The sequence below is a fragment of the Homalodisca vitripennis genome, chromosome 2 (genome assembly GCF_021130785.1).
Source record: "Homalodisca vitripennis isolate AUS2020 chromosome 2, UT_GWSS_2.1, whole genome shotgun sequence".
In the NCBI taxonomy this organism is placed as follows: domain Eukaryota; kingdom Metazoa; phylum Arthropoda; class Insecta; order Hemiptera; family Cicadellidae; genus Homalodisca; species Homalodisca vitripennis.
The window spans coordinates 231,018,050-231,036,981 of NC_060208.1; the positions used below are offsets into that span (position 1 = coordinate 231,018,050).

Here is an 18,932-nt window from a genome sequence, read left to right on the forward strand (position 1 = left end):
TTGGTCACCACTCACGACTCTTAAAGGCTAAGTGGACTGCGTCCCATGGAAATCCACGACGTGAGTTTGTTGATTGCTCTCAAATCCAATGCATATTGCTGCTCTTGTTACTGTGCGTTAGTGACTCACTCGATAGGGTTGGAATAATTCCTCCTTTCTGTCTCTATGTTTTTCCACAGAAATATCGAGAATGAAATGAACATTATATTTGAAATTTTGCACAAAAACTAATTTTTACATAAGCTAAATATAGTTTGGTAACACTCAATTCATGTAAATTTCGCTAACAATTTGCGTTTTACTTTGGGAGATATTTCGAGATCTAAAAGGCTTTAAATGGTATAATTACTGTTAAATGTTAGTAATTTTTACAGTAATATTAAAGCACATTTTGGGAAAACCGGATGGGCCGTATATTAGGGAAACCTGTTCGTGATTGGTCTGGCGAACACCTACCTCATCAATGTCAGAAAAGAGCACATGATAAACGATAATTTATATAGTGCTCATCAGATTTATGGCTTAACGAACTGTGTCGTTAATCTGATATGTTCTGACAGTTATGCTCGTGCCTGTAATTTATTGATCCTCAGGTGAGCTCATAACACCACAATAGTACCTGAGTGAACTTCTTTTTGCCCCATAAGAACATTAATGACAGTAATAATCTCCAATATTAGTTAAGGCCAATTTATGAATTAAATCTCAAACTTTCTTTTTCATTCAAAGAAAGATTAAATTAGATTAAGGGGGTTCGGTATGCCCTATCCTTCCCATGTTAATTTGGCCAATTTTATGTACCTTTTTCTCAGAAACTTTAAAGCTATCATCATCAAACTTTAGGACACTACTATTTAGACCTTTGTTAACATTTAGAGCGGAAGACATTATAAAAATCTATTTTAAATTTTTATTAAAAAAATTATAATTATAAATTATTTTACAAAAAATTAATAAATTTTTTTATTTACAACAAATTAAATAAAAACTTCTTTTTTTAACTTTTTTCCGCTCTAAATGTTAACAAAGGTCTAAATAGTAGTGTCCTAAAGTTTGATGATGATAGCTTTAAAGGTTTCTGAGAAAAAGGTACATAAAATTGGCCAAATTAACATGGGAAGGATAGGGCATACCGAACCCCCTTAAACAAAGAAAAGTACTTTCCATTTTACTTTATCAATTTCTTCAATCTTTCAGACTTGTTTATCCACTAATCACTATACGGTCATTAGAACGACATGATGAAATGAAATACAATAATTATGTCCCCTTCTAAACTAACATACACTTAATAGAAATATCCATTTTTAGCTAGAAAGCTTTATTTTCTTCAAACGCTCCAGAAAAATATGTATTTATAGGCGTCATAATTATTTTTAATAAAAACGCTTTTAAATAATCCATAAATTTTATATTTTTATTGCGCTTTTTAACTTATATTCTATGTTTATAATATTATTCAAGTTTAAAAAATTTACCTAAGTTATAGATTTATCAATATGAGACTTGATTCGCAATGTATATGTTTCGTATAACACTAATGATGAAAATGTGTAAAACTTAAATTTTAGAGTAAAAAATGTTATAATTTTGACAACGTATCATTCAATGGCAGTGTTACTAAAGCAGAGAGGGGTGACATAAGAAAGTGCTTTGAGAATGATTGAAGAGGCGCGACTCGGCCGAGGGAAACGACGCGAGAAACTGCCACGCTGGGGAGATGTTCAAAGCTTTTCATCACAGCCTCTGGGAAAAAGGTAGACACACTGTATTAGCCAAACATTCACAGAAAACTCAAACTAAAGGTTACTATGAGCTGGTTTCTAAATCAATACCATGGCATTGAAATAACCCCTATGCAATTTCTGGGAATTGTTTTGAACCGTTTACTCTGATTAAAGGGAATAATTATTTTTTATTTATCGTTATACAAATTCTAATTTTCTAGATATATTTCAAGAACGCCATTTTTAACTCAAATCGGTTTGCAATATTTAAGATTAACTAGGCATAACTACGCAAAAATGTTAATATAACTCAAATTAGCAGATTAAACTACTTCTTTCATTAAATTCATTGATGAATTAATTTTGTATACCTTTTGTACGGATGAAAGTTTTCACACAGTACGTATTTTCTGTTACTTGGATCATAAGATCTGACCGCAAAACCTTAACTATTATTCTACTTTTGTCCCTTTACTAATAAACGTAAAAACGGTGAGTAAACTGTAAGCCACAGTACATATTCTTTTCCATAGCAAATATATTTAATTTAAAGGCATAAGTATCCTTAACTTTTAGTTTTAGGGTAAAGTTTTAAATAAAGTATTATCAAACAAACAGTAACAGTTGTGGAAAAACTAAGCAATTATTAATACGAAAACACACTAATACATAATGCTATTTTATTTAGTTTGTAAAATTAAATATTAAATTAATTGTATAGTCTCTTGTATTTACCATATGATTTTTTCCAACTTATAGTTATTAGAAAATACATTACGAATATATCTCAGTAAGTCTTAAGCATTAACGATAATTGCATCTCCTAAAAAAGGCATTCATGTTTTCGGTTAAATTTATTGGTTTGACACTTTCTTAAAGAATCCTTTTCGAAAGAAACGAGAAGATATTTTAAAAGAAGCATTACATATAATACAAATATAATGCTGGTGGAAGTTTATTGAATTAAATATTTGTCTGTTACATACGATGAAAACGACAATAAAGTGTGTATTAATCGATAATTCTACCTAAACGAATTTGAGTTCATTATGGTCCATTTATGGGGACCACAACTCACCCTATAGAAGGTTAAGCGTCATTCAAACGTATCACTGAGTAGGCACAATTTCTCTTTTGAATGGGTGGACTGGGGGGGGGAGAAATAACTTGTGTTCATACAGAGCCCCTATCTATCTGGCTGTCCACAGGATATCTTATGAATGAAATATTATATACACTATGTATTCATTTTGTACACAACTTCAGCTAAGACATTTACGTGAAATGCAGCTTCATTTAAAAATTTATAGTTTACAGACAGGCAAAATAAAATTATTCCAGGTTCTCAAAGATAAGCTTCAACAACGCTCAGTCAAATACGTACACTCAAAATGGTAAATGAAGACACTTTCCAAAAAATGAATATTTTCCCACTAAATAATTAGGATTTATTTTAACCCCTGTAATATTTGTATTATAACTCGATGCCCTTATATATTATAAAGCGAGATATAAAATTAAAGTTTTTTAAAGTGTTTCGCGGTTAAACCAATGTTAGTATATCATCTATCAATATGCGAATATCACACACGTGTGTGCGTGTGATAAATGGGTAGCATGTATCGAGATATAAAGTTTAAGTTTTCTTACAACATTTCAGTGTAAATCATGCTATACTAAACCACCTATCTCAGCCATGAGGTACAGAGCAGAGATTTAGGTCTGTGTATCGCGGTTAAACCAATGTTAGTATATCATCTATCAATATGCGAATATCACACACGTGTGTGCGTGTGATAAATGGGTAGCATGTAACGAGATATAAAGTTTAAGTTTTGTTACAACATTTCAGTGTAAATCATGCTATACTAAACCACCTATCTCAACCATGAGGTACAGAGCAGAGATTTAGGTCTGTGTATCGCGGTTAAACCAATGTTAGTATATCATCTATCAATATGCGAATATCACACACGTGTGTGCGTGTGATAAATGGGTAGCATGTAACGAGATATAAAGTTTAAGTTTTGTTACAACATTTCAGTGTAAATCATGCTATACTAAACCACCTATCTCAACCATGAGGTACAGAGCAGAGATTTAGGCCTGTGTATCGCGGTTAAACCAATGTTAGTATATCATCTATCAATATGCGAATATCACACACGTGTGTGCGTGTGATAAATGGGTAGCATGTAACGAGATATAAAGTTTAAGTTTTGTTACAACATTTCAGTGTAAATCATGCTATACTAAACCACCTATCTCAACCATGAGGTACAGAGCAGAGATTTAGGTCTGTGTATCGCGGTTAAACCAATGTTAGTATATCATCTATCAATATGCGAATATCACACGTGTGTGCGTGTGATAAATGGGTAGCATGTAACGAGATATAAAGTTTAAGTTTTGTTACAACATTTCAGTGTAAATCATGCTATACTAAACCACCTATCTCAACCATGAGGTACAGAGCAGAGATTTAGGCCTGTGTATCGCGGTTAAACCAATGTTAAGTATATCATCTATCAATATGCGAATATCACACCACGTGTGTGCGTGTGATAAATGGGTAGCATGTAACGAGATATAAAGTTTAAGTTTTGTTACAACATTTCAGTGTAAATCATGCTATACTAAACCACCTATCTCAACCATGAGGTACAGAGCAGAGATTTAGGCCTGTGTATCGCGGTTAAACCAATGTTAGTATATCATCTATCAATATGCGAATATCACACACCCGTGCGTGCGTGTGATAAATGGGTAGCATGTAACGAGATATAAAGTTTAAGTTTTGTTACAACATTTCAGTGTAAATCATTCTATACTAAACCACCTATCTCAACCATGAGGTACAGAGCAGAGATTTAGGCCTGTGTATCGCGGTTAAACCAATGTTAGTATATCATCTATCAATATGCGAATATCACACACGTGTGTGTGTGTGTGCGTGTGATAAATGGATATTCTGTGTGACTATAATTGCTCCCACTCGGCCGCACAGTACGTGTAACGGAAACATTACCGTTCAGGTAACAAGCTCATAAAATAAACAAGGTCGTCATTATTGTTGGCACGCTGTTATTAGTCACGCTAAATGTGGGCGGTCTGTTTAATTAATTGTTATTCATGACGCGCCTTTCACGCCGTTACTTTCTATATACACTGTGGCAAGTATTTAACAAGAGATTATGCTCTATTAAAATCGCACTTGTATATTTCGTCCATACTAGAACTTACTTTTTTCAAGGATATTGTATACTTAATATCTTAGTTTCAACATATTGTTAAGCCATAATCCGTTATATTTATATATATATATATATTTCATCATATATTTATATTTTAAAGTCTATTTACGGTACCCTTAAAATACGTGCATAGAGAATACATAATGTTATCATATCCTTTTTACAGTGAGAAGAAAAGGTAATATCGAAATTAAAGTCATTGTTATTTTGAAAGAATACATTTAATTAAAGGTGCATAACTAATTTACAATTAAGACGATTTTCATAAGGTTTTTGCAAATATTTGTTTTTATAACAATTGTTTTATTTATAGATGGCATTTTTAATGTATCGCTCTAAAACATTAAGCAATATCTTGAAACTTTACAAAATGTTATGATTCCCCTTAGCTTTGGGCGATTCAAGCCTGGGTCCTGGGTGTTTATCTAAGACAGTTGTTCAGGGTGTACTACGATCTTCCTACTTTTGGGTGGGATCAGATGCTACGTTTTTCATAATGTTCACTCAATGCAATGATTATTTTACTTGGTGCGCCGACAATCTTGGAATATATAATCTTATTAAATGTTGGAAAATGCAAATAAATTAAAAGTTATTCATAAAAAATGTCCATTAAGTTACCCTGTATGATAAGTGAGATAACTATTTTATCTTTATATCCGTTATTTGACATTTTATTATAAATTGAGGCTGGAAAAAGTTATATACTTTTGAGGTTATGGTTCAGGTGTCGTTTTCGTCTACCTTAGATCACAATGCAGGTTGTGTGGACATTTTTTGAAATAATATTTATACCCTCGACAGAATTTGGACATTAAAACAATATAATTTTAATGTTACAATTTTTTTTCTTTTAAAGCTTAGTTAACGTAACATAAAAGAATTATTTTAAGGAGAGGAATGAACTCCTTGTAATATAATGTCTTATAATATTACACATCATGTTACTAAATGGATATTAACGATTGGCGGGTGTGAAACGTCTACCATCTATACAGAAACAAATCAAAGTGCAAATGGCACCTATAAAAATGGAATAGTCAAAATTGATCGTCATAATAACATGTCCCTAATATAACTAACTATAGGCTCAATATTTTTTAATATAATACAAGAGTATTGTTTTAACGGAAACAACTTAAATGTGACAATATAAATAACATTTCAAAAGACGTTTAACCGAAAATATAAGTAATCAAATTACAAATATCTGTTCTTGTAGTGTATAATTTACTTCTCTCAACTGTATCCATCGCAATGAACGAACTCGCAGAATAAACTACAGATCGAACCATTCAGCAAGAAAGTGGTGAAGGGAGAATACCAGGCCCCCCCACCTCCCTCAATAGCCTACCGCTCTCACAACACGAGTAAGTACAGCCTGCTCCAAAACTATGCGCCACTGACCACACAAGCCGCTCCCTCTTGGAATTGCATCAGTTTGTTTGCTTTAGACTGTACCCCTCATTTTCGTGTTGTAAGGAAGGGGAACGGTGGCTTGTAAGCTTGCCCTGGCCACGATCAAGGCACATGGTTTGATCTATTAAACGTCAACGTTAAAGTCAACTAGTGAGCTAATATAAAAAGAACAGCCTTATTTACCTAACCCAGACTTGCCATCACTCAGTTACATATTTTAAAAATACATCAAAGTTATTTGGATAACTGGACTCCAAGTTCCGCAATATTTTTAGATTAACGTAAATTGAACTGTGATTTCCCTAAAGCTAACATAAAGCCATTAAACATTTCGTTTACCAAAAGAGTGAACTAAAATGAATCTGCTTCGTAAAATCTTCAACCATAAATCATTCTCGTAATCCTCATAAAACCGGGTATATGTGCCAACTCTGCTGAACCAACGAACAGCTAAGCTCTGCATTTAGATATTAGGGATTGTTTTTGTGAGCTTCACCGAAACCGTCTAAAGGTGTATATGAATATAATTTAAAATAGTTTTTTTCATAAAAATAACCCTATCAGTATTGAGTAGTTTTTTATATGCCCTTTAAATTCTAGTTAAATTAATCTTGTAGTAGGTTACACGATGTACCGCAAATTATACATTTATGAATTGGAAATTTAGCATAGCCTACTTTATAATTGTATTGTCAAATGTATATCATACAGTAGTAAAGCTTTTACTAAAATGTGTATAATTACATATTTACCTTAGCAGAAGATATCATTACCTAAGAGTGAAATATTAAAAATGCTGCAAATTTTCAATTTAAAGTAGTGATACTAATCATTTAGCACCTAAATATTTGACCAAACTTTTCTGCCTTCAGGTAAACAATTGAATTATTTAATGCATTGTAATATCATAAACTTCTATACTGATTCATCTATGTAAAAAAAATATTTTTACAGTTTCTCTTAACTGTCTATATGTATAAAATAAGATGTCACATTTGAAGCTCAATTTGTAGTTACTAGTATTTCTAGTTAAATGTTAAATTTTTCAAATGTTCAGGTTAAATATATTATAAAAAGGTAATTAAAAACAAAACAATACACAAATAATAATATACATCCCATACAAATTCGACCATAATAAAGACCTACAAGCCATACATACAACAATGGTTAAAATCAGGAAGAAATCTATAAACTTAATCGACATATAGGTTAAGTGTTAGAGAGGGCTTCTTAGCCCTAACTTCGCCTGGTAAAATAAGAGATTCTTTACTTTACTTTACATATAAAAAACAAACTCAAAACTCCAATACACCACTTTTAAGAGAAACCTCTAAGTTCACATAAATTGAGTACAACAAAAATTTTCAATATAATTTAAAAAATTACGAACTATAAGTGGATTATACAAACATTAAAGATTACAGAAATAATTTATAAATTAGATATTGTTCCAGCTCAGGTCCATAGATTGAACGACACTGACTGTGAACATTTTTACATTAATTAAACGGGAAGAACATTTAAAACCCGCTTCAAAGAGATCATATCGGTCCTAAATAAATTTAAAGACAGTCTAAATTCGCTGAGCATCTGAATAATTGCAACCATTCTTGAACAAGCATGTCACATTATATGGAAATATTACATCATTGCAAATATTACATCTCCAAAGAAGAAAGATTAAATAGATTATAAGACATAGAAATATACAGTATAAAGGCCATTTTGTAAGTGAGTGAAACATATTTTTAATTAATAATTGGCAGCAGGAACCATCCCATTTATGACAGAACCTCAATAATAGGAATACAACAGTGCGGGCGATTTCAGCGAGTTATAATATACAGGGTGATTCATAAAAGGTGTGCAATATTTCAGGACTTGATACAGGTCATCAAAACAAGGAAAAAAACTCCATTGCACAATGGGTCCGTAAACGTACCGTTTACTGTCTGTCTGTCTGTTTGTGTTTTTGGGGGGAAAATTACTACTCAAAAACCACTTAAGATACAGAATTCTAACTTAACAGTCATTTGTACGATATGAACCGTTTTACTTTTGAAGAGTATGCTAATATTCACTTTGTGTACGGACTTACTGCAGGCAATGCCAGATTAGCTAGCAGATTGTACAGAAAGCGCTTTCCAGATAGGCTGCACCAGTTCATAGCGTCTTCAGTGCCGTTCATATTCGTCTTAGGGAAACTGGACATTTGAAAAATAATGTTGTAGAACGGGTAAAATCCGTACGGACTGTTGATTTTGAAGAAGAGGTTTTATTATTCGTAGAAGAAAACCCCTCCACCAGCGTTCGCGCTATTGCTCATAATTTGGATGTATGCAAAAGTTCTGTGTGGAAAGTGTTAAATGAAGAAGGTTTGTGCCCTTACAGACATCAGAAAGTACAAGCCTTAGAACCTGCAGATTTTCCTCTCAGGGTAGACTGCTCTCGTTGGTTCCTTCACAAATTAGTTGATAAACCCGATTTTTTAAGGTATGTTCTCTTTACTGACGAAGCGTCATTTACTCGAGATGGCATATTTAATAGCCGAAACAGCCATTTACGGGCTGAAGAGAACCCTCATGAAATTGTGCAACGTAAGTTTCAGCACAAATTTTCTGTCAAATATCTGGGCTGGAATAGTAGACGGATATTTGATTGGGCCACATATTCTGCCAAAACAGACTGAACGGACCTGTTAAAAAAAAAACTTATGAAGTTTTTTTTGAGGGAAATCTTACCTGAGCTGTTGAAACATGTTCCTATTGAAACTAGACAAAAGAATGTGGTTCCAACACGATGGAGCACCGGCCACTTTTCCCTGATTGCTAGACAACATTTGAATGAAGTGTATAGAGATCGTTGGATTGGACTTGGAGGTCCCGTCCCTTGGCCTCCACTGGTCACCTGACCTCACACCCATTGATTTTTACTTGTGGGGACACATGAAGCAATTAGTGTATACCACTCCCATACAGAATGAAATGGATCTAGTAGCTAGAGTTGTTGAGGCTGCTTATTCAAGGACAGTAATCCTTTTGAAGGGGTGAGAGAATCGTGCTTACGACGATTCAGAATCTGCAACGAGTTACAAGGACGCCACTTTGAGCAACGATTATGAAAGTTTTACAGTAATGTAATCATTGATTTCTTAATAAAAAAATATCATGTTATTCAATAAAATTTTTTAAACACATTGAATTAATTACGCTGTTTTACACAATTTCCATGTAAGAAAATTCCCTATACCCAACCATAACGTAGCCCTATTAAAATTTTTTAAAGATGTAAAAAAACCAGGATTCACAATTGGTTAAGAACTTTTTTTTAAATTTATCTTAAAACAAATTTAGAAAATAAATATTAAATTTCAGGTTATAATATTGTTTCACTATTTTAATAATGAACCTTAAAAAGTTTATTCGTAAAAATCCACTACATTGTTGTATGTACTTGCATGCATGGATTTAACCTGTTTTTTACGTTTTGGTGCTGTAACTCTGTTATTTGTTATTCAATCTTATTGAAACAAAAATGTTTGAAATTGGTAATAAAATACGCTAAAAAAAGTTTATCCTGGTGAATTTGTTGTCAAAGACGTAACCGTTTTCAAAGCTAAATACAATTTGAAAATTTTGAAACGGCCGCCATTTGAAATGCAATGAGATATTTGTTTTATTTTTTTCAATGAAAAGGACCAACACTAGGTTAACATAACTGTTAAGTTTGAATTCTGTATTTTTAAGTGGTTTTTTGAGTAGTAATTTTTTTTTTTCCCAAAAAAACACAAACAGACAGACAGACAGTAAACGGTACATTTCCAGACCCATGTACAATGGAGTTTTTTCCTTGTTTTGATGACCTGTATCAAGTCCTGAAATATTGCACACCTTTTATGAATCACCCTGTATAATGAAGAAGACGTCTTGACCAGGGCCATGCACGGGAACAAGCTACCAGTCCGTGCACGACTCAACTTGGCCGTATATTCATGGGTTTCCCCGTAATTAAAGCCATTATGATTTTAACTACCCGCCGAGGCGAATTTTTTATTTATATATTTTGTGTTATATTTTTGTGTGTGTAAGCCTACACTGTGTTCTTTACTTATTTGAGAGTGCGTTTGACAATGCCATGATCGAGCAAAACGCGTCGTGCTAAGAATAAATTGGTTTGCTTAAGTTGAGAATACATAATATAAGCATAATAAGATAAACATAATAAATTAAAATTATATCCCCTATATTATTCCATATTTCTCTTTATTTCTTTTTTATTCCTCTAAAATACTACGTTTAGATTAGATCGATTTAAGGATTCATACATTTTAATATTTTGTATGTACAGTTTGGTAAGTGTTACTACATACAACCTAGTACATACCGGGTTAGTAGTAAGCTATCCATACAGATCTAAATATTTTAAAGAAACTTTGTTCAGTTTTAAATTCTCTAAGGGCTATAATACCAGTTTCATACCCACTCAGTTGGATAATTCCCTTATATGTGAAGACTCCAGCTCCATCAATCATTCACATCCCTCACTAATGTGCCATCACTTAGGCTTGATGCTTTGCTGGCTGTGAATGATATGATCCATTGACCTAGTTCACTACATATCCCGTCAATAGTTATCCACAGAACAGCAGAACTATTCAATAAAGCTAATTGGAAAACCCTTGTCCTATTATTTTCTGCATTGTACGATACATTGATGAATAAACAATAGAGTTTGATACCATATGTGCACATGTTAGCGCTTTTCACAACGAGTTATATAAAATCGTTACATACTTTGAAAAACCTTATCGCTCCAACTAACAAATTTTTTTATCTACATTTTTAATGACTTATGTGTATTTATTAACTTTCATTGGTATTTAAATGACTGTAAAGACAACATTTTAGACGAATATTACCACAATATATTCAAATATAATTTTTATTCTGATATCAAAAATTTCATACAGTCTACTAAAGTTTATTTAAGCCACAATAAAATCATATTATTTTTGACGCGTGATTATTTTCCTTTATATGCACGGAGTGATTTGAAAGATTTTTATAGTATACAAACATATGACATAAAATGCTATAGCTATACATAGTTTATACAGTTGAAGAGAGTACTACAGTAGGAATACGTATTATATTTACTTACAATCGCCCTATGCAATATGTTTAGTATTAATATTGCATCATAGCAAAAGAACACATCAGCGATATTTTCCGCCTTGTAAAAATTTTACTTAATTAGGATAGTGTATAACAACAGTTTAACCATAACTATTCTATTGGTTCATATAGGACACATAGTACGGTATAATAACTGTCTTTAGGCATCATAGTAGCAGTACTATTTATATATATATATGAGCTATTCTAAAATAAAAAGCAATAGGTAGTAATAGGAGATTATGTTACAAATGAAAAATACTTAGACTTATTTTTTTACCAGTTAAACAAATCTGTCTAATGTTTGCTCTATACTTGATTAAATAATATATATATACCAGTTTCGAGTCTTCAGGTCTGGATGTTGCCCACTATTATCTCACGTACTTCTATTGACCTCACCTAATGGCCGGTACGTTGACCCTTCCTTTGCATTATGTTTTGCTGGTAGGAGACAGCATTAGAATCGAAGACTGGCGTAGAATACTGGGTTTGTCATGCTGCTCTCATCTGCTCTTTGATCAATGAGCTCTATTATGAATTTAGAAAATTTTATTTTGTAGTTTCTCTCTTGGAGGATTCGGGGAACTTTATCATCTTTTACTCCTCAAAGTATAAACCTGGCTAAAAAAGTGTATTACGTTCATTTTCACGGGATAAAGCAGGTATGAACTGTGAGAAATTTAAGTCTGATATCGTGGAATGAGGCAAGATACAAATAACAAATATTTTCATTTTTAAATAAATAAACTAATGTAATAAATAAAATTCTTCCTAAGTGGTTTCATGAACAATCTTAGATGACTGACGTGCTTTTATTAATGCATTGATTCAGGACCAACACCTATTTCCTTTCTTTTGACGATTGCTGATCACAGGGTTTATATTTTTTCTATGAATAAGTCTCCAACAAAAAAGGCTCCCATTTGGAATCGTTACTCTATTAGATCAGGGACTCTGATTGGCTAATAAGGTAGCCCTCAGAGACTGGAGCCATCTATCATCCAGACACTTTTAATCCAGGTAGAGTTTATTTAATTAATAGTTTATTCTTCCAACGAAATTGCACCAGCACTACAATTAAGTAAGGTAAAAAAGAGTATTTACGATTAATAACACTAAGAATAAAAAACCTGGCAACTTTGGTGTCGTACTTTTAGGTAAAGCGATAGAGTACCTGGTTGAGCGATAGAGTAAATAAATAATTAATAGATATTTTTAAAAAACCAGATTTGGTAGCTCCAAATTTTGTACACACTCGAAATCTGTGTCTCAGGTATATTCGGACCAAACGCCGGTCTCGCTTTTTTGCTTCTGGACTTTGTAACACCAAGACACCTGAAACCATATCTATCGTACTGTGATTTAGCTACGCTTCGAATCTCAGTCTACTCAACTATCTCCAACTCCTAGGTAATGAGATAACCGGAAGTCCCTATATTCTGGGTGAAAAAAGCTACATATTACAGTCAACATTCGAGCTTTATTCCAATCTTTATTCCAATCAGAATATTGTATTGAAGCCCTCACTTTCTGAAACCCTAATTATTGGGTTAGCCTAACACCTACACCTGTGGAATTAACCTGTGGACAGGGTCGGGACCCCGTTGTTTTGGTAGCACCAATAATTCAAAAACACAACTTATGAGGATAACTTTACTGAGTTTTAATATGCTAAAACCATTCAAATACACAATAATTTTCGAAACTGCAGTCTTAGAAAAATATTGCATACTACATTTTGTGGTCAATGCAACTTCCAAGATTTTATATTCAAGGATCACTTGTCCACTGGACACAGAATATAATATTAAAAATATGTGGTAGATTTAGAATTCTGAGATTCACTATATTTTTATTTTATGATTATTTGAAGAGACGACAAAATTTGAAGGATCTTCCCCGGCCTTTAAAATTTTGGGTTAACGAACCAACAATACCAGTACTGTGTAAGTCCTGAACTGATTGCAATAAGAATACTTCCATAAACTCTTCGTTTATTATACCATCTGTTTTCTCCTTCATAGTACTTGCAGGCTTAAAGAAACTCGTATTAGGGATCATCTGCAACTAGCCTAACCCACAATTCAGATAATTTGTGGTGCTTTGGAACCTTTTAGCCTCTAGGACCACCTGATTTCTGCCGACGATACATTTGGCATTCCCCCACATCAATAGCAAAACGTTTAACTGATTTATTCACGTTCCTTAAAATGTTCATATTGCATTTCCGTAATGTATTTCTCAGCTATATTTTAGTTTTAACATTCTGTCTCGTTAAAGAATAAAAAGTTCATATATAATGTGAACGATATTATGTTATACAGCCACTAAAAACACGTCTTTATTTTTATTACATTTCTTATATCCCAATTCCTTACTTAATTGATTCTAAGGGCTCTAAATTGTTAAATTTGTATCTATTATAAGTCATTTAATTTTCATGACAATCACATTGAAATACAATTTTAAAAAACTTTTAAACAATTGTGTTAAAATAGTGTAAACTTTTGAATTAATCTTGCCATCTGAATAAAGCTCAGCCCTTGGTTTCAAAGAAAATATCTCAACTAGCACATGTGATCATTTAATGTTTCTAATATTACCAATAATTAATCTTTTAAATATATACAGTCCTAAAACTTGATAGTTTAATGGACAACAGTTAAAATTACCTTTCCTTTGTGTGAGCTAATATCTGCCAAAACTCGATTCGCTTGGCCACTTCATTTTCGCAGGCCGAAAAAGTTCTTTATACGTGATTTTGTGGACGAACGGGATACGTCCGCATCGAGAACGGTTTAACTTAAAGGGGAGAGATTTAGGTCCAAAGTAGACTAGAAGGGTCCGAGGTAAACGGTGTTGGGCGAAGTACTTCTTAGACATACGTGTGTATATTTCCTTGATAAATAATGAACACGAAAATGAAAGTAATCAGGCATGTGTCGCTTGACTTCGTGAAGCCTTTTATACGAACATTAGACGTAAAACTAGTATCCTAGAACAACTGAGCACAGAATCTTATACACAGATACACATACTAATACTAACGACTTTATTGTTTTACATAATAATCATAAAGAACTTTAAACTCTTAAAAACCTATCTTATTGTGTAAAAATTGTTTGGTTATAATACAAGTGGGTATATAGCGGTTTATATAGTCATTAATCTACCTTATATGTTTAAACACATAAAGAACCAATTTACATTTAAATATTTGATTTGTTACATACTTCGAAGTCAAGTTAGTGTAAGAAACGTTACACAAGCAGAAAGGATTACCTCGTTTTCAACATATATTTCGAAAAAGTCGCTCATATAGCAGGCTTACACAGTATTATTGTATACTCAGATACTGGGCTGTGATAGGATACAAGATATATTACTGAATGTTATGTAGTTTCATAATTATTTAAAAAAATAATAACGTTAATACTAAAAATAAAAACCTTTGCCAATAGTCATTTTATTCGATGTGTGAATATCACGATTATTTAAATTATTATTAGTGAGGATGTCAGCATACAAAACGTGGTTTTGTGTTCAGTTCTGTTAGTTCTAAATTTTTAATTAATTTTATTTGTTTTAATTTGCTGAGCTGACTTAAAAGTGTTCTGTTACGACACAGACTATCGCACTGTACTTTATTTCGTTACTTAATGAACCTTGTATTAGTTTATTTTTTAAATGAATAATAAAGTAGCCTGTGTGTCAGTTCGCGAAATAACGAATTCCATTTACATTTTATTGATAATTAATGACCATTTACATCACAACATGAGAGTTCTATAACATTATTCATAACGTTTTGGCCTCTTGTAAGTACTGTTATAAATATCACATTGACGCTACTATATAGTCAGTCATATGTGTGTTTTATATCTATTTAAATGCGGCTATTTTAGTTAAATACAATACTTTTTGGTATTTGAATAACACTTTTTAATAAAGTACAAACACTTCTATGAGCATTTAATATGAAAAGTGAGGTTAGGGATTACTCATATAAACTTGTTACGTAAAGATAAGCACATTAAAAATGTAAGGATCAAATATAAATGTAATCAGAAGATATATTATCCCATAGTAAGCGCACTATTATACTTATCTAAGCAAAACTATAAAACCAATGCTTGTGCTTAAAAGTAATATTGTGTATGGAATATTAAGTGCAAAGCACATTTATTTAGGATGAATCGTTATGTTTTAGAAGAGCAATACGGTAACCTACATACAGATACGAATTTCCTGCCCCAGAGCTTTACAAATATTGAGCAAAAATGACTGTAAAACATGTTTTACACTTACTGAACCTCTTATCTATCAGTTCCATAGTGATATATTAACAATACATCGCTATGTGAGGTAAACATAGAAACCGATACTCGTAGCAGTACATGTTAGAATAGTGCAAGATCTCATTTTATTGATTACGGTCTACCAATGCGAAACTAATCATTGATTATCAAGATCAGCAAGTGCTGATACAGTTGACCTTGACAGCGATACTCACCCTTGGCCTCATGTTGCAGTGGAGGTGACCGGCCGCCACGCCGTGATCGATGATGAGCTCCCCGCGAGGCGACCAGGCGACACGACTACACTGACTGCAGTAGGGGGTGGCCCAGGGCGCCGGCGTCACGACGCCTCCCCCACCTACCCCACGATACCCACCACTGTACTCTACTACACCGCTACTTGTGACCTGCCAATTATTACCGACGTGCGGCGCTGTGGCGGGATATGCCCTACTGTCTCTCTGTTGTATTGTGAGGACTGCCCTTAGGGAAATAACGGAATGAACCGTTACAACCTCGATAGCGGTGATTGTTTCCACCCCACATTGCTTTCGATGCTGCGCAAACAGTTGAATACGTTACATACGCATCTTCTATACAGAATACAATACCATTAGTGTTTACAAGTTCCTCACCATTTATCTTTTGCGGGAGCTGAAAAACCATGGTCTCGTCACATATTACACGGTTAAAAAAATACCGACAGTCTAGCTGTATCCATTCAAAATACTGTATTTATAAAAATAATTTGTTTTATTTATAGTATTATGATTTATAACTTTAAATAGTTTAACCAGTTTAGGCACTAATAATACTGATTAAAATTACATAAATACAATAAGGCATCAAGTTCAATGTTTTTTTATGTAAGATATTTCAGAAACAGAACTCAAACAACATCATCCAAATAACTTTTATAACGAAAAGCTTGTTATTTGTTGTCTACTGCAGGCAATATTGCTTTTTATATTTGAACCCGTTTGACTGCCATATCTGCCGGCAAAACTGATGTAGTTATATTCCAACGTTGAATATAATGTCAGAGACATAGATATCGTCCTGGAATAAGTGTTGAGATAAATATGTTTCTAAATACAGGATAGCATTTATAACTGTTATTGCATTACTAAACAGATTTGCAAGTTATAGATAAATATTAATTACAAGACACATCAAGAATACAATTGGTTCTTGGATTCGTTTATTTTTTACCTGTCTTTGATCAAAACCTGATCCATCTATCCACTGTACAGTTATATTTCTATAAATGGCGTTTTCTTCTGGCGTTGGAAATCAAAATATTCTACAAATAAAGCAACGAGTATAAAATTAATTTTGTTCTGCAACAGTAAAAACTGCAAGATACTATCTAAAGACCTGTGTTACATGAATGTAATTTTTCATTGCATAGCAGGTCTTGCAGAGCCCATTTTAAAGCAGTAAGCGAAGCTGTGTTCCAATATTAACGATACGTGTACAAAATGTATACAGGGTGTTTGAAAAGTATGGGTACGGCTTAATATTTTAAAAACCATAGGAGATAACATCTATAAACTTTGCACAGTGTCGTATGGCTATGTAAACTATTTTCCCTTGCTATTACCATGACATGCCAACCATGGGGGGACGGCCCACAGAGGAAAACATGGAAATCTTAAATTGAAGCATGGGTCGAGTGATACCTCATTTGAAAGAGCTCACTTAGTACAGTTGAATTCCGCAAACCGCATCTCAAAAGGTTCATCCAATCAGAAATGGCGGGTTGTTTTAGGTACACATTGTGAAGTACATTATGCGCTGCCATTTCTGACTGGATCGTCGTATTCTGATGCGGTAGGCGGCGTTTCATTCTACTAACCAATGTGTTTTCACTGACTTTTTTTAATTAGCAAATTATGTCATAAATTTATAACACAATAAATACCGATGTTTTTTAGTTTTATTTATTTTAAACTGATTAATTGAGAGCATGAGTTCTCTAACATTCGTATTTATGTGAAAACATGTTAATATACTAAAATGATCACTGAAATGCTTCAGTCTGCAAAGGAAGACCTATCGTTTCATATATAATTTCTTACTTGAACAACAGATGTTTTTGTTTTTTTTTTTTTTTTTTTTTTTTTTTTTTACGATCCGGCAATTTTTATTACGTTATTTCAGGATTAGCTCATATGAGTATCTCTTGCCGGTTGATTCTTTACCTGATAAGAACTTTCTTAGAAGCGAGGCAAGACGTTGTTGGATGGTGAAAGACCAACAATGTTGCATCTCGCATATGAGTATATCTTAAGTATAGGTCTCAGTGTTATACTTAAGATTTAAAATGCAGTTTTTATCTCTCTAAAATTATTTTAAAAAGATCAATTATTAAAAACCTAGCTGGTAAAAGATGTTTCTTTAATATTCAAAAATATTACTCAACTTTTAAGGATAATTTTTTTTTTTAATCTATAGGGACCTTCTTTATATTAAAAGGATTTAATGGACTTGTCCGAGACATTTCTTTGGTCTGAACTGAGCTAAAGCCAAGGTATGTTTGCGCAAATTCCCCTATAAATATATTTTAAAAAATAAGGGAGCGTGGTGAACCCAATACCATCCCCTCATCTTGAAGGTAAGTTGGACCCTCTAACTTAAATAATTACATTAAGTGAATAGTTGTAACAGTTTAGTAATTATTGGAACTTTTTGGAAGTTTGGTCGGGAATGCAGCCCTTTTTGTGACCTATACTCTGTAGTTTAGTTTTAATAATTATTCTTGTGCTGTGTTTTTTATCAATTTGCATGTTTTAGATTTATTGAATTTGACACGCAACATGGTGGTTGTGGTTCCTGAAGTAAGCGTGTCACAACGCTTTGGTATGATCTGTTTATGTTAACATAGTTTTCAATTATATGTCATGCTTGTTATTTACCTGAAGAAGAGATCAGATTTCAGGTCACAAAACTTAGTGTAACTAACTTTTTGTATCACGGAACGATGAAATATTCTGTTCCATTAACAGTCAGTAGTTTCAGTTTCCTAGCTGTAAATACGACATAATGGTTCAT

The 18,932-nt window shown here is 32.9% G+C and overlaps 1 protein-coding gene across 1 annotated transcript in view; it reads right to left on the reverse strand.

Annotated features, from left to right (window-relative positions):
- Positions 1–16,179, reverse strand: part of LOC124355477 (dorsal-ventral patterning tolloid-like protein 1) — a 40,265-nt gene extending 24,086 nt beyond the window's left edge. Inside the window, exon 1 of the mRNA XM_046806627.1 lies at positions 16,094–16,179. The gene's annotated coding sequence lies outside the window, so the exon portion shown is untranslated. The remainder of the gene's footprint in view (positions 1–16,093) is intronic.
- Between the last annotated feature and the right edge of the window lie 2,753 nt (positions 16,180–18,932).